Source organism: Globicephala melas, chromosome 4 (assembly GCF_963455315.2).
Source record: "Globicephala melas chromosome 4, mGloMel1.2, whole genome shotgun sequence".
NCBI lineage: Eukaryota > Metazoa > Chordata > Mammalia > Artiodactyla > Delphinidae > Globicephala > Globicephala melas.
The window spans coordinates 123,895,539-123,921,073 of NC_083317.1; the positions used below are offsets into that span (position 1 = coordinate 123,895,539).

General features: G+C 43.0%; 1 protein-coding gene across 14 annotated transcripts in view; it reads right to left on the bottom strand.

The window, feature by feature from the left end:
• The window catches only part of ZBTB38 (zinc finger and BTB domain containing 38), a 75,907-nt gene that overhangs the window by 32,967 nt on the left and 17,405 nt on the right, over positions 1 to 25,535 (bottom strand). For 2 of the 14 annotated variants that reach the window (XM_030873337.3, XM_060298535.2), the window contains 3 exons: positions 23,519 to 23,584; positions 22,570 to 22,900; positions 8,792 to 8,896 (listed from right to left, as the gene is read on the bottom strand). The gene's annotated coding sequence lies outside the window, so the exon portion shown is untranslated. Of the gene's footprint in view, positions 1 to 8,791; positions 8,897 to 9,669; positions 10,082 to 10,317; positions 11,033 to 16,240; positions 16,359 to 19,072; positions 19,329 to 22,569; positions 23,140 to 23,518; positions 23,585 to 24,179; positions 24,249 to 25,229; positions 25,515 to 25,535 lie in introns of those variants that run through there. The other 12 variants (XM_030873336.3, XM_060298541.2, XM_060298537.2 and 9 more) reach the window with 11 other exon arrangements.

Consider the following 25,535-nt stretch of genomic DNA (forward strand, 5'->3'; position numbering starts at 1 on the left):
GCTGATGCTTTTTTTTTTTTAAAGCTATACTTTATTCTTTTATTTTATTTCCTTCTTGGCCACGCCACGCGGCATGCAGGATTTCAGTTCCCAGACCAGGGATCCCACCCACGCCCCCTGCAGTGGAAGCAAGGAGTCTTAACCACTGGACCGCCAGGGAGGTCCCGAGCCTCTGGTGTTCTTGCCCAGCTCTGCCATGCCTCTTCCCCACCATCAACAGACAGCCCCACATTCACAGTGGTTCCCCACCTGGATCCAGACACAAAATGCCAAGGCACAGAGACCACTTTTATAGACCTGGGCTCCCAGATATTTAGTTGAGTCCATGTACATACTTTCCTTGCACACACATTTCCTTCTCTTCTGTTTTCCACAATCCTTCCTCTCATGTTTTCCATCACTTCTCTTCCACCTCCCACTTTTCCAGTTTGAAGCCACTGCTGGCAATACCACAATCTCTGGAAAGAGGCCAGCCATGACAGCACAGATCTCTGAGGCAGCATGGGATTGTGAAAGTCACCGCAAACTAGGATTCAGGAGATGCAGGTGACCGGCAGGGCCCTCAGGCAAGCCCACCGGCCAGTCTGACGTACAATCAGAGGCAAAGAAGCTTTTCTGTACTGCGGGAATGCTACAAAGACTCTGGCCAGACACACAAATGGATGCACGATGGTTTAGACAAAAGAAACTGACTGGGGAAAACTGCTGGGCGGGGATGGGGGGCGGGGGGGGGGCAGGGAAGAGTACGAAAGGAACTAAGTTCCAGTTGACTTTTGCCAATTTTACCCCCAAAGAAATTTGATTAAAACTAAATGAAGGTTTCTGGCAGTAGATATCCAAATAGTTCCCCTGCTCACCTGTTTCAGAGTGAAATTATCTGGGGGTGAGGGGAACAGGGAGCAATTACATCAATAAATATGTTGTCTGCATTTAAAAAAAAGTAAAATTCCCCGAACAAACACAAACCCACTGTAGATAAAAACCCACAATAGACTGTTTAGAAAAATTATGCTTTAGATACACTGATCTAAAAAAAAAAAAAAACATCTAAAGAACAGGCTGTTCTGTAGAACAGCTCGAGTTTCTGCCTGTGCTTTCATTTTAGAAAACAAATGCTCATAGACTCCACAGGGGGAGGAGTTTAACACAGGGATTCAAACTCACAGAAAATGGCCACCGGGTTTTAGAAACCTGAACGCAACAAACAGGGGCACTCTGGGGACCTTCTGGGAACACAGGGCACTTACCTTTCACAAGAGTCATTGTCTAAAGGCAGATATAGCCTCTTTTTCCGACCAGCAACATAAATCATGGCCTCCAAAGTATTTGTTTGCTGAACGCCACAATGACTAATCACCCGACTTTTATTTTCCTCCCTGAGTCAGGAAACCTCATGGGGGGAAAAATAGGTCATGTTTAATGGAAGGTAGCTGCTAGGATTGGATGTAAGACTCCCGTTTAAGATTCATAAAAGAGAAACAATTAAAGGCCTCGAAAAGTATTTCCTAAAATAGAGAGACGCGCAAATCATATTGGAAATGCCTATCATTAAATAGAAAAGAAAGTCTTAACACAGATCATTCGAACATGGTACAAAGCTCCTGAGTGGTTTCCTGAAAAACGTCAAAAAACAAAGATGAACATTAAGAATATTAAATAGACAACAAAACAAGGTAAGAACTCACTTTGCAGTGCATATTCATTTAGAGAAAAACACGTTCTCCCAGGCAATTTCTGAGAGAACATTTCACTCTTTTTCTGTGCAAAAAGTCAACTTGCAGGGTACAGGGGCTAAAGGAACTCCAGAATTGCTAGACCTTGACAGGAAAAACTTTAAAGGTCAGGCTTTTTCTTTTTTTTTTTTTTTTAAAACCTGATTTAGCACAGCACCCGGGGTAGGCCAGTTCTCTAACATCTGAGAAAAACCCCATTCGGGGCTTCATTTCACTGCCACGTCATCCCTTTTTCCATGTATCCCAGCGCCTTCTGCTTCCTCAAAGTGGTCCTCCCACCCCTTCCCGTTTTAAAGCAAAGGTGGAACGTGCATTAGTGCAAAGGAAAGGGCAGAACACACAACAGGAGGAATCGGCAGCAGGCACCCGGGACGCAGCTGCTACGACTGGCTACTGCCTACCCCCATGAGCACCAAGGGCCACCCGAGACCCCGGCACCCCTGCTCTCCGAGTTCGGGTCAAGGACCACAAGACCAGAATAAATAGGCCTACGCAGGGACAGACCAGAATGCCGAGTAGGTTTTGGAAACAGAAAATCCTCACTTTGGTCTAGAAGCGAATCAGCATTCCATCAGAACTAATCAGAAATCTCCATGCTTGCATGAAAAACGCTTATACGTTTGGGGAGACTGACTCTGAACGCCAGTCTCTCTTGTCTGGGAAGATAATAAATTCAGCTTTGTTTTTACTGAATCGCTGGTCTTATTATCTAGTGGTAATCAACTCTGCAAATAGTCAGAAGTTGTTCTAACACACGAACAGGAAAACTAACACAAACAAAACGGGACCTAGAAACAACATCCAACTCACAAAGCAGGAAGTGGCAGCTCCTATCTATCTCACCTGGCACAAAGCCGGCCTTCAGGGGTTACTGAAATAACCCCAGGATGTCCCTGTAGCATTTGTACAGCCACTGGATTTCTCGTGACAACGGGGCACCCTGTGATGAACACGCACGTAGGCGTGGCCAGCAACGTGGGGTGTGTGAGCTGGGTCTTCCTCTTCATACTCCCTGAGAAAATGTTTCATTCCTCTTGAAACTACATTATTGTAGACCTTAGTAATTTTCATTTACATAAGAGAGGGAAAGTGCTTTAAAAAACAGGAGACAGCCTTCTGCCTCTCCCAGATTAAAAAGAAATGTTCTTCATTATCTTAGTTGACAAGAAGCCCAGGGCTTCGATGGGTCAGAAAGTGTGCACCGTAGTGTCCTTTTAGCAATGTCTGTGAGAAGCCCAGCAGGCATGATAGGCTGCTCTCCCCAACAGAATAGTTGTGGAGTGCCAGTGCCTCCTTAGGCTTTGCTTACTGACTGCCACCTCCTGCTCTCCTGATAATCTGCCTTAGGACAGGACCTACCTGTTTCTGCAGACAGCGTACTGGACGGGCAAGGGACACTGGCTTCTGTTCCCAGTTTGCCACTAGCGGTGTGACCCTGAGCAAATCCTATGACTTCCCTGCACTTCCGTTCCCTTATCTGGAATGCAAAGAGGTTGGGCTAGTTTCTAAGGTTCTTCCTAGCCATAAAATTTCAAACCGTGATTCCCTACCTCCCATTTTGTCACCTTTTGATTGATTGCCAGCCAGTAAAAATCCTTATTTCCTCCAAAGCAGACAATCTCTCTCACTCTTAAATTCATGCACTTTCCTCAAAAGCGTATGGGGTAAAGGCAGAACCTGAGGTCTGGCCAGTACTAGTATCCCTTCGTGGACAGTCGGAGGAAGCTCTGCAATCCGGGACCCCTGGCATGCCTCAGACGTGAAGTTGCCATATGCTCGCTTCAGCACCTCTGTTTAGGGGCCTTTGCCATCACTGAGCCAAACCTTCTCCAGTTACAGCTGAGGAAATCAAGCCTGCAAAGTTACGTGACTTTCTTTCCCAAGGTTGCACAGTGGGTCACGGGAAGAACTGCCAAGCCTCCAGTCCTGTCTCATACACGGTGGTCTTTTGACCTCTCCCCAGACCCCCTCTGCAGGGCTCTAGGCTCCTTCCCTGGCCCCCTGTAGACTTCCTCAGGGTCTCAGAGGGTAATCAACAACACTTATTGTGCACCTCCGGGCAATCCCCTAAGGAACTGTTTTAAACTTTCGAAGTGACAGAGCGACTCTGGGAACACTTAGCCCCACACAAGGACCTGCACAGCTATAGCAAGACACAAATCTTGATCTTATCAGTGCAGAAATCCATTGGTGTTTTCACTCTAAAAGAAAAGCCTGCAGCAGCACTTGGATGGTAGATAAGAATAGGTGACAAAGATAGGGCCCACGAGGGTGGAGTCCTGATCTGGTACCTGGCACATAGTTTATATTTGTTGAACTAACTCAAGTTTGCACATTACCTTCGTCCATTTGCTTCTTGTCAAAAATTCTGAGGTTACTGTAATACCAGGGACAAGGGTCTCTAAGCCACAATCAGGAACAATGATCTATTTCATAGTCTCACTATGTGGCTGGGGAAACTACGCGGGGTGTGGAGAGAGGAGGCTGGACTTTGGAGCCAGATAAGAGCCCAGGGCGCGAAAATCTCATCTCTACAACATCTGCCGCATTACTGAACCTCTTTGCCTCAATTTCTACCACACCGGGTTATGTGGAGATTCTAATAAGATGGCTGAGATAATGCACGTAAGGTATAGAATGGACTTCATGAAATTCTGTTCTCTCTTCTCTCCTCAAGGGCTATGGGTATAGACGGAGAAACCCTGATTCTAGGCAAGGCTCCAGGACATTGGCATCCTGTTCCAAAAGAAGCAAACCATCAATGGAATGCCAACAACAGTTATAAAATGACTCAGTATTGTTTTTTAATAAACATATCCCCACTGAGTCATCTGATTTGTAAATTACGTACAAGGAACGTAAAGTGCAATTTAATATACACAAGTCAAATATGTTTTATATTCTCCATACATAGCTTAACACCAAGCATGTTTATATGTCTCAATCCTTTCCTGTGAATAAGCAAAGAAGAGAGCTGGGACTAGGAGGGGAAAAAAGGATAAATTTTTCTCTCATCTATAAAATGAGGTCGGGAACAATGTGAACTAAAAATTATATGATTCCAAGATGCGGAGAACAAAGGATATATAATGACACAGATGTTTATCAACCAGAAGACACAGAGTCAGATAGACAAATGCATCAAAATATTTTAATGGCGTGATTGTGCACCGTTACTGCCATTAAATATATTATTGGTAACAACATTTAAAGTTACGCTGGTTTTGCAAACTCTGGGCATAGCGACAGGGTGTCACCACTTACTCTGCAGGGAAAAGAAGATGATTTGGGGGCTGTATGTCACCCAGTACTGCCGTGGATATACCGTGGATGGCGATAGTGAGGTGCGATAAGACCACCGTTCCTTCACATCTGGGATCCATGTGTTTTTATCTCATTGCAAATATAATCCGTAAACATGAATAACACAAATGTAAGAATTTCGAGCACAGGCATATCTTCATGGAATTGAAATCAGCCTATCAAGTCTCAGGTTTACACCCTTCCTCTGCTTCCTAGAAACTGGCATTTGTTAACCTTCATCACAGCAGTGCTTGTTTAAAATGAAGATTCTCAGGGGTCCCACCTGAAATTTACTGAATTCGAATCTCTGTGCTAGGGACCTGGGAACCTACATTTTAATAAATTCCCCAAGTGGATTCTTATCCGTACTAAACTACTGGTCACTTGAACTCTCACAGGATAGGTTAGCTATCGTGGGAGGTATGCTCTTTCCATGACAAAACTAAGGCTTTGTGTATAGATGAATATTATGCAAAAATATATATACCTAAAAAAAGTTTTAAGGGGAAGGGAATCAGCATTTATTAATTGCCTACTATAGTATAGATCCTGAGCAAATTATATATTACTCAATCTTCAAAATAATCCTATTTGAGTTATGGATGGAAAAAGTTAGGCTTAGAGAGTAACTTTTCTGAAGTCACAACCCTGGAAAATGGCCCAGCTAGGTTGTGAAACTAGATTTATCTGACCCCAGCCTTCTCATTCCATTGTACTAAGCTCATATGCCCATGAAAACACACACACACTCTCACTTACACACACACACACACACACACACACACACACACTCTCTCTCTCTCTCCCTCTCTCTCTCTCTCTCTCTCTCTCTCATGTCATACAACAGCCATATGGTAAAAGGCAAAATACAAATTTAATTACTGTTAGAAACCTTTGCGTCAACAGAAATGTAGTTTTTAAAAAGCTTTCTATCAACGGATCGTCTTTGGTCAATCTGTTGACAACAGAATAAAGTGGATGACTACCATTAAAACCACATTTAACAGCCTGAATTTTAGTAATCAGAAATGTGTTTTGGGGCTTGCGAGGATCAAATTTAACAGTGACTCTTCATTTGCGCAAGCTACGAATTTTTTGCAAATGAAACCACTTGATATTCATTCTGCAAGGAAAACACCAACAAAGGAAAGGAGAACACCAACAAACATGTGATCTAGCGCTTGTCAAACCAGTGGCCCTCCTGGGCCTCAACCCTCCTCCTCCTGCGTCTAACACTCCAGGCTCCCTCCTCTGGGAAACACCCTGCTCTGGCTTCTGGAGCCCTGTTCTCTTGTTCTTCCTCACTCTCTTTTTTTTTGCGGTATGCGGGCCTCTCACTGCTGTGGCCTCTCCCGTGGCAGAGCACAGGCTCCGGACGCGCAGGCTCAGCGGCCACGGCTCACAGGCCCAGCCGCTCCGCGGCAGGTGGGACCTTCCCGGATCGGGGCACGAAACGGTGTCCCCTGCATCGGCAGGCGGACTCTCAACCACTGCGCCACCAGGGAAGCCCTTCTTCCTCACTCTCTTGCCTGACTTTTCTCTAGGTCCTCCCTGGGTCCTTCTTTTCTCATAAGGCTCCACCCTCAAGCTTTGCTTCCCTAGAGTCTCCCACCGGAAAAATCTCCTCTCTCACCTCTCGACTTTTTCTCACAACCCAGTGTCTCCCAAACTAGCCCTGGCCTTCCTCCGGGGTACAAAGTCGCTGATCGTCTGGGGGACATCATACCTCAACACTTCAAACTCAGCCCCTCTAAAATGCAGCCCCTCACCTCCCTCCAAGTATCTTCATGGGTGCCGCTGCTTTGGATATCTCAGTGTCAACTTTAGCTATTTCTTCTCTACTCAAGATTTCCAATTGAGTAGATTGGAAATCAGATAACAGATTGTGTCAATTTTTCCCTTCGTGTCTGTTCCTTTCCTGTTTCACGGCTATCACCCATTTCCGGTCTTCCCTGAGTTCCCCCCAACCCTGCCTTTTCCTTGGTGGACTGTGGTCCTTGTCTTAACTGGTCTCCCTGTCTCTGGTTTCTGCCTTTCCTTCCAATCTCATAGTAGGTACTCGATAAGTATTCGCTGTAACATTTATAGAACTCCTAGAAGTTTGCAAAGCACATTCATACTCAACATCTCCTTTTGGAGTTTCAAACGTTTTCCACTTGAAGCTTAAGTTTATTACAAGTAGCATTCAAGGCTTACAGCCTGATTTCTGTTACTTAATGCAATCACTGGAGCTACCTCTAACTTTGTACCTTGTAAATTAAAGTAGCTCTTAAATTGCTTTACTTCTGAACATTCAGTGTCTTGTGCGGCCTACAAGCTAAAAGAGGAGAGCATTTCAAGTCAAGGAAAGCCCCCTCGCCAAACTGCTTTTTCCTCTGCCGATAGGTTAAGTGGACAAAGAAAAGGCCTCTATGTAAAGGTGACAGTAACAGCAGAATCAAAAAATTAAAAGAAATTCCTTTCTGAAGATTTTAAGATTTTAAAAAAGATTTTCCTACTTATCCAGTTGGAATCCTATTTATGGGTTAATCTCCAACATCCTTGCAGCCAATATTCTAGCATGTTAACAGGAAAATTCTAATAGTTGAACGATAATTCCTTGCTAAGAGAATGCGCATGACCGTTATCATGACTGTAAAAACACAGTCATATGTTTGGTCTTGAATACCCAAGTAAGTGCCTTGTAGGAGCTCAATAAACATTTGTTGCATGAACAAATAAACAAATGAATTCAGAGAAGCCCTTACTATTGTTTATAAATTAAAAGCGTATGTATTCACAAGTGGATGGAAAGGTATGTTACATTTGAATAAAATGAAAACTTGCATTGAAGGGCCAGAAGTATGATGTATCAACTACTCTGGTCTCTTCCGGATCCGCTCCAACTGACTGCCGGGGAAGCAGGTGAAGGGGGGAGAAGCTAATGTCAGGCATTGCCCACCTGACTCCACCTCTCTGGAGTTAAGGTTATAAGGTCCTAGAGGGCAAGCACTTTCCCTTGAACTTCACGGCGCTAGCATTGTGCTTTACATACCGAATGTGCATCCTAAGTGTGGTCTGAGACGCAAAGCCCTCTACGACCTGCCTGCATTTTCACATTTCAAGCCTTCACATCTCTTCTTCCTTACTTCACAGGGTTATTGTGAGGAGTGAGTAAAAACACAGCACTTAAAGCCCTTAACACACTGCCTTGCACTCACACACAAAAGTGCTTGATAAATGATAGTTGTTATTATCACTATCTGGGGCCCTGTCTATGCCTCAAAGGTGAAGTTTAGTGTTCTGGGCTGTCAATACTCATCTATGCAAACAGTGTGTGTCCTGGGGACGGGCTCTTCACGCTTGTATCCTCAGCGCCTAGCACGGTGGTCACCCTGCAGCAGGCCCAGAAGCTGACTGTATGACTGAGCGATCGAGATGCGAGCCCCAGGCCTTTCCCCACCCAGCCCACTGGGTCTCTCTGAAAAGTCATTTAACCTCTCTGGGCCTCAGTGACGTCTGTGGGTCCTTCCGGCCTGAAGAAGAGACCTACAGAACCTCCCACGACAGTCACTGACAGAACTGGAATGAGAAGCCCTTAGTTCCCCCTTCATGTCTCCTTAACAACAGCTCGCCTAAATGTCATTGTCACTTTGTAATCCCCAAACCTGGTGGATCGCTGGCAGCAAATCATAAGCTCCTTGGGAGTGGTTCAGTCCCTCAGAAAAAACATTTCCTATTTCACGTAGAGTACGGAGAGATGTAAATTCAGTTACCTCAGTTAGAACAGAGCAGGCTTAACAGAGTTAGTTTCTCGTGCTTTGGAAGAAATCACTTGGAAATCCTTGGTTCTGAGTCTTCCATCTCCACCGCATCGAGATCTAAAAAGAAGAAAAAAAGCAGTGTCCCATAACTGGGTGCCAGGACTGAATATATCAGCAACAAAAGTGATTGCAATTAGCCTGTGCACTGAACACCTACTGTAAGTAAAGCACTGAGCAAAGTGACTGACACATGCGACTTCATATAGTCCTCACAGGAGACATTCCCCCATTTTTACAGCTACATAAAGAGGCTCTGAAAGGTCACGGAATCTATTCAAGGTCACAGAGCTAGTTTATGTTAGACCTGGGACTTAAATGCAGGTTCAACTGATTCCAAACCCTGGGTTATTAACCTGTTAGTCAGGGTTTAGAAACTTTGACAGTGACCCACCATTTTTAAAAATCATATTATATAAAATGAAACCCCAAAGCCTAAAAAACAATGCTTACTCTTATTATGTGCAATGCACTCTGATATTTTCTAGTCTACTCTATTATTTTTTATATTGCATTATATATTCTATATCTTCAAAAAAATCCGGTAGTAACCCACTAAACTGATTTCGCAATCTTCTAATGGGTCTCTACTCTTGTTGGAAAAACACTACACTCAGAGATAGTACCTCACCAGAAGTTTCTCTGAAACCGCGGACTTAATCCTACGCTTTTTAACCATGAGAACCTGACCGAACAGTTGAGCTTGATAATTAGGAGAAAACTCTTTAACCTTTAAAATATGTATAAAGCACCGTAATACGTATCATCCATAATGGATCCTGAGAAGAGATATTCAATTTGGGCCAAAGTCCAGAATGGAATTAGTCACTTACCTATAGCAGAGGAGTTATAAAGTGGCACCGCGGACAGACTAAAATCTCAGGTGATTTATAATATACCCTGCAAAGAAGTGGCTAACAGCGGGCGGTCATGTTGTACCAATAGAAGAGACTTAACTACTGCCGAAGTAGAAAGCTGAGATTGCAAGCCCCTGGGGGCAGGGCCCTGCCTTTGCACGTCCCCTTCAATTCCAGGGGCTCTGGTGTTCGACCAAGGAAATGCTCAGGTTCCCGATGGGTCAGGACCGGGGTCCGAGTCGCAGTCCCGGAGAGGGGAGATGCGGCTGTTAGCGCAGTTCCCAAGCCTGCTGGACTGGCGCCCGTCACGTCCCCAGCCCTTGGGTGCGCATTTGTCCCCGGCCCCCCACCTTCCAGCACAGCCGCGCAGATGGGCCACTCGCTGCGGCGTAACGTGCCCGACCCTGCGGCTAGACCCCCTCCCCCAGGGCGCGGGCCCGGGCGTCCCGGCACCTGCGGGCGCCGGGTCGCCGTAGCAGCTCGGGTCTCCGACGTCCGCGGAGCTCCCAGCCCTGCGCCAGCGTTCCCCTGCCGGGTTTCGAGGCTCCCTCCTGAGAGAAGAGGGGGCGGGCCGGCCGCGTCTCGCCCACCCGCCCCGCATACGGCCCCTGCGGTGGCACTTACAGGGCTCGGCCGCTGCCCCGCGAGCGCGTTCCCCGGGGGTCCATGGCGCTTCCGGACCCGCGAGTCAGGCCGCGGCGTCTCGCAGCACCGCCCAGAAAATGGACGCCGGCGGCTCGGCTCGGCCGGCCCGGCCCGCCCCCGGCGTGGGGTTGGGGACGCAGCCTGGCCGGGAAGAGGGCTCCCCGGCCTTAGCCGCGGGCCGGATGTCGGAGCGTCAACGCGCCCAGGACCCGGCCTCGGGACGTACTACGACCCCGCGAGGCCTCAGGCCGGGGCGGGGTGGGGGGAACCCACGACGGCCCCAAACGCCAGGAAGGGAGCAGCGGCCTCCGCCTCCCTCTCATGGGGGAGAACACAATTCAGAACCTGCCGCGAGGGCAGCCGCGTTAGGGGCTTTACGGCCACAGAGCCTAGTCACCATCAGAACCAGGCCTGGGTCCGCAGAGGGGTCCCTGGGTTCTGCAACCAGATTCCAGAGAACATCTAACCTTTGCACATTTAAGAGTCAGGCTTCAGAGAAGTCAACTGCAGTTTTAATTTAAATTCTCAGGAATCGAGTGTCACCTGCGCTTTCCCACGGCTGACAGGAGAGGCCTAGATTGATTTTCCTAACGTGCTATAAAAGCTAGTTCACGCAAAAGACCCGGGCCTCTGCCTGAAATAAAGCGCACTGACTGCCTGCTAGGATCTCTCGTCCAAGATTCAGGGACTGCTCATTGAGAAAGTATTTACTGAGGCCTGCCACAAACTCGCCCTGCGGAGGAGCTAACAGCCTAGTGCTCTAATGTACAGGTTTTGTTTGTTTTCTACAAAACCATCCATGTTCCCTGCCTTTTGGTAGTATGAGTCTTATTTTAAAAGTTTCTTTTGAAAAGATTCATTCCCAGGTTACAATTTATCAAGGATAAGAAGTAGGTTCTTTGCACGCCTTACATCCTGTTTTTAGCTTGGAATACAGCGTACACAATTCTGCATCCTAGTTCCTGATCACGTTTTAAGATTGTGATCATTCTGATGAATAAAGGAGATTCCAATATTGCATACAAAGCGGTTAAAACATTTTAATAATCACAGAGAAATATACTGACTTAAAGTCAAATTAAAGCATCATGTAATTTAAAAATAAAGACAGGGTTTTGAAGGTTGATAGACTGGGCAACCTGCACACACACGTACACTAGCAGGTCGCAACCTCCTCAAATCCAGTGCCCTTTATTCTTTCTCCGTGGGTCACGTTCAGAAAGAGCTATTCCACTAAACTGCATTTATTAACTGAGGATTCATCTTCGCACTTAAAAAAACCCAACAATCCTGCAATGTTTTTGTATACGTAATTGCCAATCAGCTACAAAACCTGAGCGAACACGTTGTTAATCATGGATTCCAAACTAAGGAAATCTGTGGTCTGATTGCAAGTTGATGTGTTTCCACTGAGGCTTTTGGGAAAACTAAGGCATAGGGATTAGGAACTTCTAGTTGGGAAGTGCCAGTATGAGGTGCTGTTCTCTGTGCTGCCCAGCGGTTGGAAGGTGGGAGGTGGAAGAGTGAGGCAATTTGGCCTTTGGATTCTGCCTGCCTGGGTTTAAAGCCCAGCTTTGTCAATTACAAAGCTACTCACTGTGTGACTTTAGGCAAATTATTTAACCTCCCTGAGCCTTGGCTTGCTCATCTGTAAAATGGGGCTGATTTTCATATTACGCTTACCTCATAGGGCTTTTTGACAGTTAAATGGGATAACACGCGTGAAGCATCTGCATACGGCTGTCGGTGCTTGAGGTCAAGTATTCAAAGTTCCTACCATCCAACCAGTAAGAATCGTAGTTCCCATATGTAAAGCAACTTTTATACCATGGAAATTTTCCATGGATAGGCTGCCAGGGTCACATGGGGAATGACATAAAGGGATTTTAAATATAGGTCTGACTTCACTTTCTGTGCTGCTAACATGTTTCAGGTGATACCTTGATCAGATGCTGTCAACAGCTTGCTAAGGGTGAAATCGGCTCTGGCTTTCCTAAGAGGCTTAGCAAGTGAATGGCTCCTTACATCCACTTTGGAATTCATAAACAGTAGCATTTCTTTCTCACTAGGGCCAAATGTTTCTCCAAAAGTGAGTAGATTTCCCCTAAATTGTTATTAATAACTAAAATATCACGGCAACAGTTTTAAACACCACAGCCTAAAACTTACATAATCAGACTGTCCTTCAAAATTTTCCACCCTTCCTCATAACCGGTCACAGATTCTCTCTCTTAATCATTCTTCTTAGTATGGGGAATTATCTGGAAATTTCCAAGAACGTCCCAACTTGTCATAATTTTATTCTTTTCTGTAAAAATGTATTCCTTTCAAAACAACTAAATGTGATATATTTTTATATCCTTATAATATTTGTCATTTCAATGCATTTGCAAATAAGAAAAAAATATCCTAAGACTTTTAAGATTCTCTCCTCTCTTAAATTTCTACTAGTTCTTCAACATCTCCACAGCATGGCCCCTGATCCTTTTCTAGCGGCCTTTTCTAGGAAGCTGTCCTTGATTTGTACCTCATTTCACTTAATCCCCACATGATTTCTGTTATGTTACAACTGCCTGTTTCAGCTTTCTGATTTAAGACTCTTGGCCAATTTATTTACTGCCCCCCTTCTTTCTCTTTTTTAAGGTTTCAATGTTATCATTACATAGGAAAAAATCTAAAGTGTGTCCCTTTGAAACCCACTTGCTTCCTTTGTTTCCCACCATGGGTTAGGAATCTGTAACTCGTTCTGCCTCCCATTCTTCACGCACTATTAATTTAATTTATTGTTTTACTTCTCTCTTCCCCTCATCCTGGGTACTCACCAAGTTCTGTCGCTTGGCTCCCTCTTATATGGCTGCTTCTCTCTTTCCCTTTAAGCATTTTAAGAAAGTCCCTGTCCAAATCATCTTCTCTAATCTCCACTACATTCCTGAAAAGCGTCCTGTGATGTCGTGTTGAGAAGTCTACCAAGGGCCTTGCAGAGGCAGTGTGTAGAATGCAGGTGGCAGCTTCCCGCCCCTGGGAGCCAGGCAGGAAGCAGTAGGAACTGGGGCCTACAGGATCATTCATGTCCCACCTAAATGGGGAATGGGGTTGTCACTACCCAGCCCCAGACCAATTGTTGCCAGGTGGTAATGCCAGATCTGCAGAATTTTCCAATGAAGCCCAAATCAGGATTTTTATATAAAATATATTCTGTGTCTTGATCAGGTCTCTAGCTGTAATGACCATTTTACAGAAAGTCTCTGAGACAGAGGAACATGTAAAGCAGTTGGGGGACGGGTGGTGGGATGAAATGGGAGATTGGGATTGACATATATACACTAATATGTATAAAATAGATAACTAATAAGAACCTGCTGTATAAAAAATAAACAAATAAAATTAAATTTAAAAACAACAAAAAACAGCACCAAGGAATGTAATCTGAAATTTCCGATTTCGGGAAACTCTATGAGTCAAATTGTTTCTTCAACAAAATTTTTATGACAATAGCAAGGATGAAAGAAAGAGAGGGAAGGAAACCTATAGATTAAGTGAAATTTAAGGGAACATTAATTGGACTGTATGGACCTCATTTGGAATTGTGCTTTGAACAAGTTTTTTTGTTTGTTTTTTTTTTAAATGACCTAACTGGACAAATCTGAATGCTGACTATGATATTTGAAGTTATTTAAGAATTACTGTTATTTTTTGGTGTGATAATGATGCTGTGGTTCTTTTTCTTTTTCTTCCTTTTTTTTTTTTTTTTATATAGCAAGTGTGTACATGTCAATCCCAAACTCCGTAACTCTCCCTACCCCAACCCTTCCTCCCTGGTAACTGTAAGTTCTCTGTGAGTCTGTTTCTGTTTTGTAAATAAGTTCATTTGTAAAGCAATATCATGTGGTTATTTTTCTTTCTTACTAATCAATATTTTTTTTAGGATTCCATATTTTTAAAACTTTTTATTTAGAACTATTTCAAAGTTATAGAAGAGTTGCAAGAATAGTACCAAAAAACTATATACACTCCAATCATATCTTTTTAGCTATTTTTATTCTTGAATCATTTGTAAGTTGCAAACATTCTCTTCCACACCTAAATACTTTAGCATTTATTTCCTCAAAAAAAAAAAAAAGCGTCTTCTCTTAGTATCCTTGTCTTTTAGAGAATCATACTAAAATATTTAGCAATAAAGCGATAGGATCTGGGATTTGCTTTAAAATAATACAGGAGAGGATTTACATGAAACAAGATTGGCCAGCCATTGAGAACTGTTGAAGCTGGGCGAGGACTGTACAGGGGTTCATTAAACTAGCTTTTTCATATTGTACGCGTGTTTAAGATTTTCACGATAAAGTTTTAAAAGATTATGTTAATGAGAGACTTTAAAATGATATAAAATGCTTATGATATGATATTAAGTAAATAAAAAGAAGATACAAAATTGTCTATATTATCTCAACTATTAAAAAAATCGCCAGGCATAGATAAAGGACTGAAGGAATGCACGCCAAAATGTTAACATTCCGAATTAATTCAAAGTAGATATATATTACTTTTATAATTAGAAGTAAAAAATACAATTCAAAAAATAGAAAACAGAAAGTTGGCAATGGATTCAATTAAAATTCTTGTTAGAAGTCAAACAAAGTACATATATGGGTTGGACTGACCAATGGGCCCCCAGTTTGCAGCTTTTGTCTTAGAAAATGGGTCCGCAAACTACGTCCTACAGGCCAATTTTGCTTGTCACCTGTTTTTGTACAACCTTCAAGATGAGGATGGTTTTGACATCTTTAAATGACTGAAAAAATAAACCAATAGTAAAATAATATTTCATGACATGAAAATTAAATGAAATTCAAATTTCATTGTCCATAAGTGAAATTTTACTGGGACACAGGCACAGCCAATCATTTCTGTATCTATGGCACTATGTGTGTATATATATAAAATATATATAATTATTATTATACTTCATATTATATATTAGTATGTTTTTAATTTCATCAATAAAGAGTTCATAGAAATTTATTTTCTTTGTTGTTATATAAATACCTACATATCATCCTCACTTTTGCCTTGATCCACAGAGCCTAAAATATTTACTATCTGGCCCTTTACGGAAAAAGCCTGCCAACCTCTGGCTTAGAACTGGGCTTCCCACGTGACCTAAAAGCACCTTGGTTTAGCAGAAAGTGCACTGGACTGGAAGTTAGGCGTGGCCACTTAACTCTCTGAGTGACCTGGAGAAATCAGAACTTCTCCAGGCCACAGTTCCCTCAATGACAGAATAAAGTGAGTCTAAGTTTCACACAGCAACTGAAGTCTGTGCTTCACGTTCCCGTAAGAGCTAAGCAAGAAGTACCGGCTGAGTAATATTCCATTGTATATATGTGACTCAGCCATAAAAAGAAACGAAACTGAGTTATTTGTAGTGAGGTGGATGGACCTAGAGTCTGTCATACAGAGTGAAGTAAGTCAGAAAGAGAAAAACAAACACCGTATGCTAACACAAATATATGGAATCTAAGAAAGAAAAGAAAAAGGTCATGAAGAACCTAGGGGTAAGACGGGAATAAAGACACAGACCTAGTAGAGAATGGACTTGAGGATACGGGCAGGGGGAAGGGTCAGCTGGCACAAAGTGAGAGAGTGGCATGGACATATATACACTACCAAACGTAAAATAGATAGCTAGTGGGAAGCAGCCGCCTGGCATGGGGAGATCAGCTTGGTGCTTTGTGACCACCAGAGGGGTGGGATAGGGAGGGTGGGAGTGAGGGAGATGCAAGACGGAGGCGATATGGGAACATATGTATATGTATAACTGGTTCACTTTGTTATAAAGCAGAAACTAACACACCATTGTAAAGCAATTATACTCCAATAAAGATGTAAAAAAAAAAAGAAGTACCGGATGATGGCGGCATTACGCGCTGGTGTGCCAGCAGGGGCGGTGCTCCTGGAGACCAAGGAATTCAAACAATCAGAATATCCACTGGTTATGGTTTACCGGGCACTCAGACCAGGGCCTGGAAAGGTGGGTGAAGAGCAAGGAAGACAGGCTTTGGGGGCTCCAAAAGCAGAGCAGCACACCTGTGAGGGCAACGTGACTTTGGGCAAAAGAGTTTCTAAAGTCTGCTGCTAAAAATGGGTATTTGGGGTCTATCTCCAGGCTGAGCTTTGTGGAAAACCAAAAGCATTTGGTCACAACCCATGTAAAAATCTGCTCATTTAAAGTTTAACTCAGCTCTGGTCAAGTGACGGCAGCAGGGCTGGGGGGTGGTCTCTGGCATCCTCAGCATGTAGAATAGGAGCCTTGGGATAGAAACTTCATAAGCTTCTGGGATAAATCACCCTTAAGGATGCCAATCTGCGGGCTTTTCATAACAGTCAACGTGGGACAGTTAAGCCCTAAGGCCAACATTGCCGACGAACCAGACAGAACATGAGAGCACCCAGTCCCTACACAGCAGGCCCGCAGCCTGCATCTCGGGGGCTCTCCCAGCCTCCTTTTACTCGTTGCAACCCCTCCCACTCCTCCCATGTACCCCACGCCCCCATCTTCAGGGTGCAGCACAGCAGCCTGCCTCCTGACTGCCCGCTTTGTTCCCTCCTTCTGATTTTCCACACACCCCTCCCCGCCTCCTTGCTGCCCTCTCCCCACTTTGCCTCCTAGATGGCCCTTCCACAGTGTTTCCCGAATATCCTGCATTTTCTGATCTTTCAGTGATGCCCCTCTCTTTCCCTACTAAAGGTCCCCCCGCTTCCCTTCCACAGCTCAAGAAACAAGAGAAAAGGGGAAAACATTACAAGGGCACTGCCCTTCTGGGATTTAACCACATTCTCAGCTGGTGGCTTTTGTTTTCTCGTCTCACTGACTTGTAAGGCCCTCGGGGCAGGGACTCTACGTCATGCTCAGTGCTGGGGAAGATGGGCAGGACTGTGAGGCCTTAATTAGAGTAAGGCCTCAGACAGGGTAGAAGATTTGAGCAGGAAAAAAAAAAAAAAGAATTTCAAAATATCTATTTGGCGGCAATAACCACGGGGTAAAGTAAGAGGTTTGTTTAATCACATAAAAAAAAAATCATGAAAGTCTTCACAGCATTCTATGAACGCAGAAAAAATATTTATACTGGCATTTTAAAAACAAAACCGAACCAGAAAACAAACTTCCTCCACAGGCCAAATATAGTGACTGCAGAGCCAAATGCTAGTCTCAAGCCCTGAACAGGAATAGCTGCAGAAGCAAGAAAGTCATTAAAGGAAAAGATGCAAAATGAATGACAAGATCAAAAGAGCCATTTTCTGGTCAATGAGATGTTTGGGCCATGGCAGTGCCATGCTGGGATCACCTAACAAAGACAAGGGCTTTGGCAATTGGTCTTTGATTTACCTGCTTCCCACAGAAGCAGAACAGCCAGCAGGGAGACCCCCACTGTCTGTCAGGGAAGGTGAAAAAGCAGAAGCGTCTTGCCTGCATCACGAATTCACATTTTTGCATTCAAGGCCTTCTCAACTTAACATCTGCTCATGAACGCGAAAGAGTGGCAACCGTTATGGAGGTCACCTGCTAGGCCAGGCAGACCAGCTTGGAGAAGGGCAGCCAGACATACGGTGGCTTATTAGAACCAGGACATTTTGGGAAGGTGATTGAGGATGAGACACAGAGTCCCAGGGAAGAACCATCTTTTCCATTGGTTGAGATGCCCCCAAACTGAAGGCTAGCCTTCAGGAAACAGTATAAAAGGCCACGAAGAGAGCAGCATGCCATTCATCTCTTTCTGGAACAGAGAGGATATACAATTGTACCTGTCCCTAGCCTTGTGAAAGTGGACATGAGCTTCACAGGGAATTTCGTGTCACATTTCCATTCTGCCTGGGTTGTAGTGGTGCTTGTCACACAGCAGATGCTCAACAAATATTTGAAGAAGTGAACTGAACAGTTGAAGCCCCTCCCCACTGATGGGCAATATTCTACTACAAAGAACTAGAACATTCTTCATGCAGTGGAATGTTTTATGGCTAGTCAAAACCAAACAAAGTGTAGGGAGTCAGCCAGGCCACTTCTAACTTGTGATAAGCAAAGCCCACTAAATTGTGAATCAGGGTTAGAAGGTGCTTCTGAAACATTGAGAAGACTCTGAAGGGTCTTATGGTTTCTAAGGTGTAGAGCAAACCTATCCCTTTGTTCTTGGAGCTTCATGAGCAGACGAACCTAAAAGGCATGAAAGAGTTCTGGTTCCGAAGAATTTCCTTAGTATTATTTGTTCAAATAGCAAAAGAACACTCCAAGCAGTGAGGTCTTTAGAAAGCCACCAACAGAGTTCTGCAGAAACTGAAGCGTTGGAGGTGTCAGAGGTCAAAGACAATTTACTGGCAAGGTGGGACAGACCCTTCCACCTCTTGCCTTTGAAAACAAAAATTAAAGGAAGTGGCTCTCTCAATGTTTTGCCACAAATTGAAGTTCTGGAGTTCTTAAGAAAAATAAAGCAACAGGCTTCCCAGAAATTTCCTTGCTCCGGGATTCCTTTCTTCCGTGGATTTCTTGAGCTAGCACTGAATCTGTGCCCAAATTTCAATACCACCTAGGACTGCAAAGTCCAGAACTTCACTGCACCTTCTGAGGCCGTGTTGCGGTGGGTCTGGGTCAAAGGCAATGACTCTGCTGGCACTGAGTCCTGGGAATCTGACTAAAACCAGCCATGCGGGCCTGGCCCACCGTCTCGCTTCGGGGGCAGCTTACCTAAGTCAGGCTCAACGCACCAAGTCCTCAGAGCTGGCTCCGATATAACGGCAGTTACTCGTAGAAAGGAGTTTTGTGGTCTGAGCATGAGCACCCCGCTTCCTGGTAACGCTCTCCATCAGCCCTTCCCCTGTCTGCATCCATGTCACCATCCAGGTCTCCACCTAAATACCACTCCTCCGGAAGGAGTTCCCTGGCCAACCATTCTAAAGTTGCTCTTCGGGCTTCCCTGGTGGCGCAGTGGTTGAGAGTCCGCCTGCAGATAAAAGGGACGCGGGTTCGTGCCCGGTCCGCGAAGATCCCACGTGCCGCGGAGCGGCTGGGCCCGTGAGCCATGGCCGCTGAGCCTGCGCGTCCGGAGCCTGTGCTCCGCAACGGGAGAGGCCACAGCGGTGAGAGGCCCGCGTACCGCAAAAAAAATAAAATAAAATAAAGTGGCTCTTCGCCTCCCAACAACACACCCTTGTTTTTTTAAATTTTATCTTCTCTTTCTCCTTTGCACTTGTCTTCTCCAATTAATTGTTTACATATTTATTTTTGTGCCCCTGGCCCCTACCACTCCACCACACTAGGGGTGGGTCTATGAGAGGCAGGCCCTGGTCTCTCCTGCTCATTACTATATTTCTAGCCTCTGGAATATGCCTGGTATGTAGTACGTACTCAATATATTTGTTGAATGTTTAATTACCAAGAAAGACATTAAGAACAGCATTTCCCTTGGAAGGGAGCTGCTAGAATGAACCATATGGTACCAAGGAACTCAAAGGCTTAGCGTATTAAAGAGAAGATCGTCTTTCTAGATCCATCTCCCCATATCAACCAGCCCTAAGATGTGGTCTGGGTACCCATCTCCTCTATGGGGGATCCATGGAAATCGCTGAGGTAGATCAACATCCCTCTAGTAGCAAGAGATGCCATCTTGGTAATCTCACTGTGTTAAGGCTCGGAAAAACAATCCCTATTCTCCGAAAAAAGAGTTGAGAATTTTAGACTACCAATCATTCAGGCAGAAAACCACAGATTTGCCCATTTTGTTTTGGTGGGAACAAGGCAGTTGTTTGCACGTTCTTCCTGTCGCACCTGCTCTGGCCTGCCCAGTGTAAACACCTTAGCCAAAAAGTACAAATGGGTCAAGCACTGCCTTTCCAACAATGAGAAGGGATAAGTGCCATCCTCTACAACCGGCAGGAAATCCAATGATAATTGTAAATGGGTAAGTTTAGAAAAGCTTTGTGCCTGGTGAAATATGAAGGCAAAGCATTAAGGCGAAACACAACAACGTAATAAATGATAATTCTTCTTCCTTTCACTGGTCTATGAATTACAATGACAGTGGTACAGTATACTTCCCAACAGTCTTATTTGGCTTTCAAGCTCCTTGACGTGTGTTTAAAATTCTTTTAGGAGAGGCCAAGAGCAACATAAATGAATAATGCCACAAAAAATCATGAGGTATGAAAACCTATAAGGTAACACAACCACACTTGAGTTAAAAACAAAAGGATCGACATTTTACAGAGAAGAAATACACTGTTGAATCTCTCAGGCATTCAATTGTAGGGTAAAACAATTCCATTGAATCCATCTAATCTTGTGATTAAGATTCAAATGGGTTCAAAATGATTAATTTGTACCGGCCTATCAAAATAGAAGACATTGAGTTGTAATCTTTCCGAACAGCAACAGTGTTTTAATTACAAATGCTGGGCTCATTATTTGCTCAAGAACGAGTGACAATTAGCTTGATCCTACTGCAACTGTTAATGCTACTGATACTGAAATAAACAGGCAATGCTGAATCAGGGTTCCGACATTTCCCTTCAGTTTACGATCCTCTGATTGATGCTATATGCAAAATGTACTTAGTCTTTTTAAGTCACAGGCAAGAAGGAAAATGGCTCCCAAACAGCAAAAAAAAAAAAAAAAAAAGGTATTGCAGGAAGGATATTTCATGGCAAGCCCAGAGAACAAAATCACCGTGAGATGAATCATGTTCTAATATATTGAACCAGAGAAAAAACTCCAAGCAAAATATTTAAGTTGGCCTCAAAACAACAATACAACAACAACAACAAATCTTTAGCCCATTAGAGGTTTGATTTGATAGACAGTGCTTTGGAATATTAGACAGACTGCTAAGATAAAGCAACTATTTACACAGATGGTTCTGCAGCTCAATGTTCTACATACTGGAGCAAACCTCAGGGAGGTTTTGGGTTTGGCAGCATCTCCCTCCTAACACACCTACAAAGATGGTTGCACAGAGGCTCCATGTGCACTTATAGTTGGGGCTGGGGTGGGCTTGGGTTTGGGTCCTTCTCTACTGAGAGCTCGGAGGTTACCAATGGAGGGATCAGGCAAAAACAATGGCATAAGCATTTTCTGATTCTCAGAATTTCTGAGATATCTATTGTTTCAGTGGCGCTGCTGAACTCGTGATAATGAAACTACACCTTTGCACAACAAGCCTTGACCAGCATTCTGGAGCACATGACAAAGAAAACCTGAATTTTGAAAGTGCTGAGCACAAAGGGGAAAAGAAAAAGCTCTTACTGTGCAAGGTTTCTATGTATAGAAATATGGCTTAATTTTTAAGGCTTGAAGACCGCATTTATAAATGTCTAAAACCAGTTCAGACTCTACACAAGAGGAAAAAGAACTGCAAAATTTTCATGAAACATTTTTTTTTAAAGACTATCTTTTGCATATCTGTTACTGCATTTTAAAATAAGATGTGGTTACTAAAGAAACAGGTTCTGGCCCAGTGTTAATTTGAAACTAAAATCTATTTGAGAAGTTGAGCTCAAAGGAAAGAACCCATGAATTTATTTTGAAAAGTGCTAGAATTTGGTGCTTACAGAACCACAGCTGTATGGTTTGCAATGAACCATTCTAGGGACTCTTTCATTCAGTGAGGCTATTTTTCTTCTAACAGAGCCATCTATATTTAATAGTTCCCCCTTTAAAATTGTGATTCCTCATCTTCCCAAATAATAGATATACAAATAATACATTTATTCTTGTACATTATCTAAAATTGATTTTGGAAGCCTCTAAGTTTTTATTTTCATCTCTCATATAACACGTTTAAAGACCGCTTCTTAAAATTTAAATATTTTAAATGTTTCTTATTAAGCTTATTTGCGCTGTTCAAAATTATCTCCAGAAGCCCATTTATTTTTAGTTTCAAGCTAAAATGGAGCTGAATCCACAGACTTTTCAAAAAATTCTTTTGTGGTCTAATGGCGCCACACCTATCATATATATGATTTTTTAGGAGGAATCATCTCACTTTTATAGCAGAATCATTTTACAAGTTTATAAAAGCTATATATTTGTATAGTATCTGAATAGGAAAGGCCATCCAACTGAATACCCTCCCCTCCCAATTACAACTGTCTTATTTAATTTGTTTTAAAAGTCATATTTTAATCTATTTAATGTTCTTGCTACATGGCTCAAAAAAAAATCTATAAAACATGCAAATTTCAACCTACCTGTATGTATCACTTAATGCAGTGTTAGCATCACAAGACATTCAGCCATTTTTATGTAAAGCGATGGAGACCAACTGATTTCTCCGTCTTCTTGCTCTCAAGTTTTAGATGCAATTGTCACACACACACAAAACCATACGCAGAACAGCTTGAATGTACTGTGATCACGAGAACTGAATTTATCAACAGGAAAACAGGTTTGAAAAAAGAAGTTTCTCATCCAAGGTTTCTCTGAGGCTGCAACCAAGGAAGTAGCGTGTTGAATTTTTTTCCCTTCCTCCTCTGAGAGTTCAAAGCCTGGAGCTGACCACTGCAAAGGCCACTGTCACATCTGCTGAAAATCAAACCACTGATACCAGTACTGAAAATACAAATTTGAGAACCAAGTTGTTTGTACACCATGGAGTACATAAGAGTTAAAAATAGATTCCACCTTGCCTCCTACCCGCATAATAAACATGTAAGTTTCAAGTGTTTAATTTGATATTCACATTAATTAACAATACAACATACATTATTTAAAAGACAGCAAATGCAAGAAGAAAGGGGAGACACCATCTGGTAGCAGAGTTTTGTTGTTGTTTTTGTTTTTAGTGGGTTTTTTTTTTTTGCCTTTGTTAAAAAAAAAAAAAAGGTAAAATTCTATTTTGAATGTGATGAAAAGCAAACATCCGGAAGCAAATGAATCGGAGCTGAAAGGTGATGCTGAAATAGCTAAGGCTGTAATGAGGCAAAAACAAGTCTTCGCTACCAGATGATATGGCATCCCGAGCATTTACATACTCACATCTGAAATACTAGGCAACGTGTAATGAATTCTATACACAGCATGCACACACACAGCACAAGCACGGCTAATCCTGCCTGCCATCTTAGGCTTGCAGAAGCAAGATACGCACTGCAGGCAGCACACGAGCACTGGGGAAGGAGGAGGCAAAGGACAGCTCACCTTAAATGCAGTGTCTGATTAATGTTGTAAGTGACATTGCATATCAGCCTCAGAGTCTTGGTTCAACTGGGTAGGAGGGAACAAAGAAAAATGTCATCAACTGGTGATGCAAGATGAGCCCAATCACTAAACACTGTTTAGCAAACTCCAAATTCTGCAACCAGACAGTAGAAGGCATTTCATACAGTTCAGCAGAGCTGCTGCACAATGAATGTTCCCTTCTGCTTCTAAGAATCAGACAATCCTTTTGCTAAGGAAGAAAATAAGCTGGAACGAATACTGTCACATCTTCTTCTTGAAGAAAGCTTTCAATACAGTATGTATCTGGTTCGGGATGCATTTTATAGACTGCTAATTTCATAGAATGGCTAGCAACAATGACAAACACAAACCTTTTAAGCTACTGCAAAGTAAAGAATAATATTATAAAGGGTGTAGCATTTCTAGATTATTTTTCAGAATCCTAAATGGTGCCGGCAGGCTTGTAGAAGAATGCATGATCAGCTGTCTGTATCCGTGCTATAACCTCTAACCACAAGCCATGTAAATGTATTCTGCTAAATGTATCTGCTGTACAGAACGGCAGATACCTCCCCAGTCGGAATGGTATTAAAATGTGAATGAATTTGCTTAAACTTAAAAGCAGAATAAAAGCACTTACAGAAAAATAAACTGATGCTGAGTTCCTTTCGATGTATAGCTGACCATCACGAACGATAAAATAAAAGCTGTCCTTACGACGCTGACCTAAATAATGTTAAGTCTTGCAACAGCATACTGTACTTGCTCAGAACCTAGGAAATGCAAAATGATTTTTCTCCTTCCTCCCCCTCCAAAAGCTAGAACGTAAAGTAACAAGCCGTTAACAGGAATACCAAAAGGCTTTGTGTATATATATTGTACATAGTGTAAGGGAAGAAATGGTGTTGAGCTGACATGCAATGTTTCTTTGTTTTACTTTGAGGCTTAGCTACGCTCCCACGATGACATTGACATCACGGAGGTCAGGGCTGACACTGGGGTGCTATCTGTTTTATGAGTGAAATGTTTTCCGAAAATTAAATCTCATCTACTCAAACACCGAATTTCATGTCTTCTTCAATATCCCCTCCCTACTGCCGCTGCTCAGGATTGATGGGCTTTACTTTGGCTGTATGTAATAAATTGGAATCACCTTCTGTAGAGACTCCAATACATAATCGTAGGAATTAATTTTTTAAACAAAAAACCTTCAAGAATTCTTATACATCCCCTTTCAATCTTTCCTATCAACACACACACACACACACACACACGCACACACATGCACACACACACACAGACGAAGCTCAAATTGCAATGAAATGTTTAACATGTGGAACAAAAAAATGTGGAAAGAGCTGCTTATTCAGGATTTTGAAGAAATGCCTAATAAGCAAAGACTGTTTTGCTACAAAACCAGTGTCACCATGTTGCCAAAGAGAGGAAAACAGAATAGCCTGCTAGCAAAATTTCCTCCAGATCCTGCCGGCAGGTAAAAATCAGAAAAGCATTTCATTTACCATGCTGTATAAAACATGAAGTCTTTTATTTTTAAGGAAATGGAACAGATTCTTTTCTACTCTTTCTTCAGCTACAAAGAAACCATACCCACCCCCAGCCTTAGATCCTGGACATAAGCCAACATTTTTAGAAAATGTTATGAGACTGATTTTGAATATATAATACGTACGTTTTTCTTCTTCTTATTTCTCCAAAAGTCTTTAATTGCCTATTGCATCACTAAATATGCTAATGTTAATTAATTTTAACACGTGCAAAAATGAATTAATCTTTTCTGGGGTTGTCTCTCTCTTCTATAAGAACTGGCTGCAAATAATCAGGTTAGCAAAACATTTAAGTTGCCCAGAATATTTTTAAAGGAGAAAATGTATTTGAACATCTGAACTTAAGTACTAGGTTTCACAGCCGGATCTTTTGTTTCTAGCTCTCATTCTGTCTCCTTCCACCGAACCCAAGTGATTTTTTAGCTCAATGT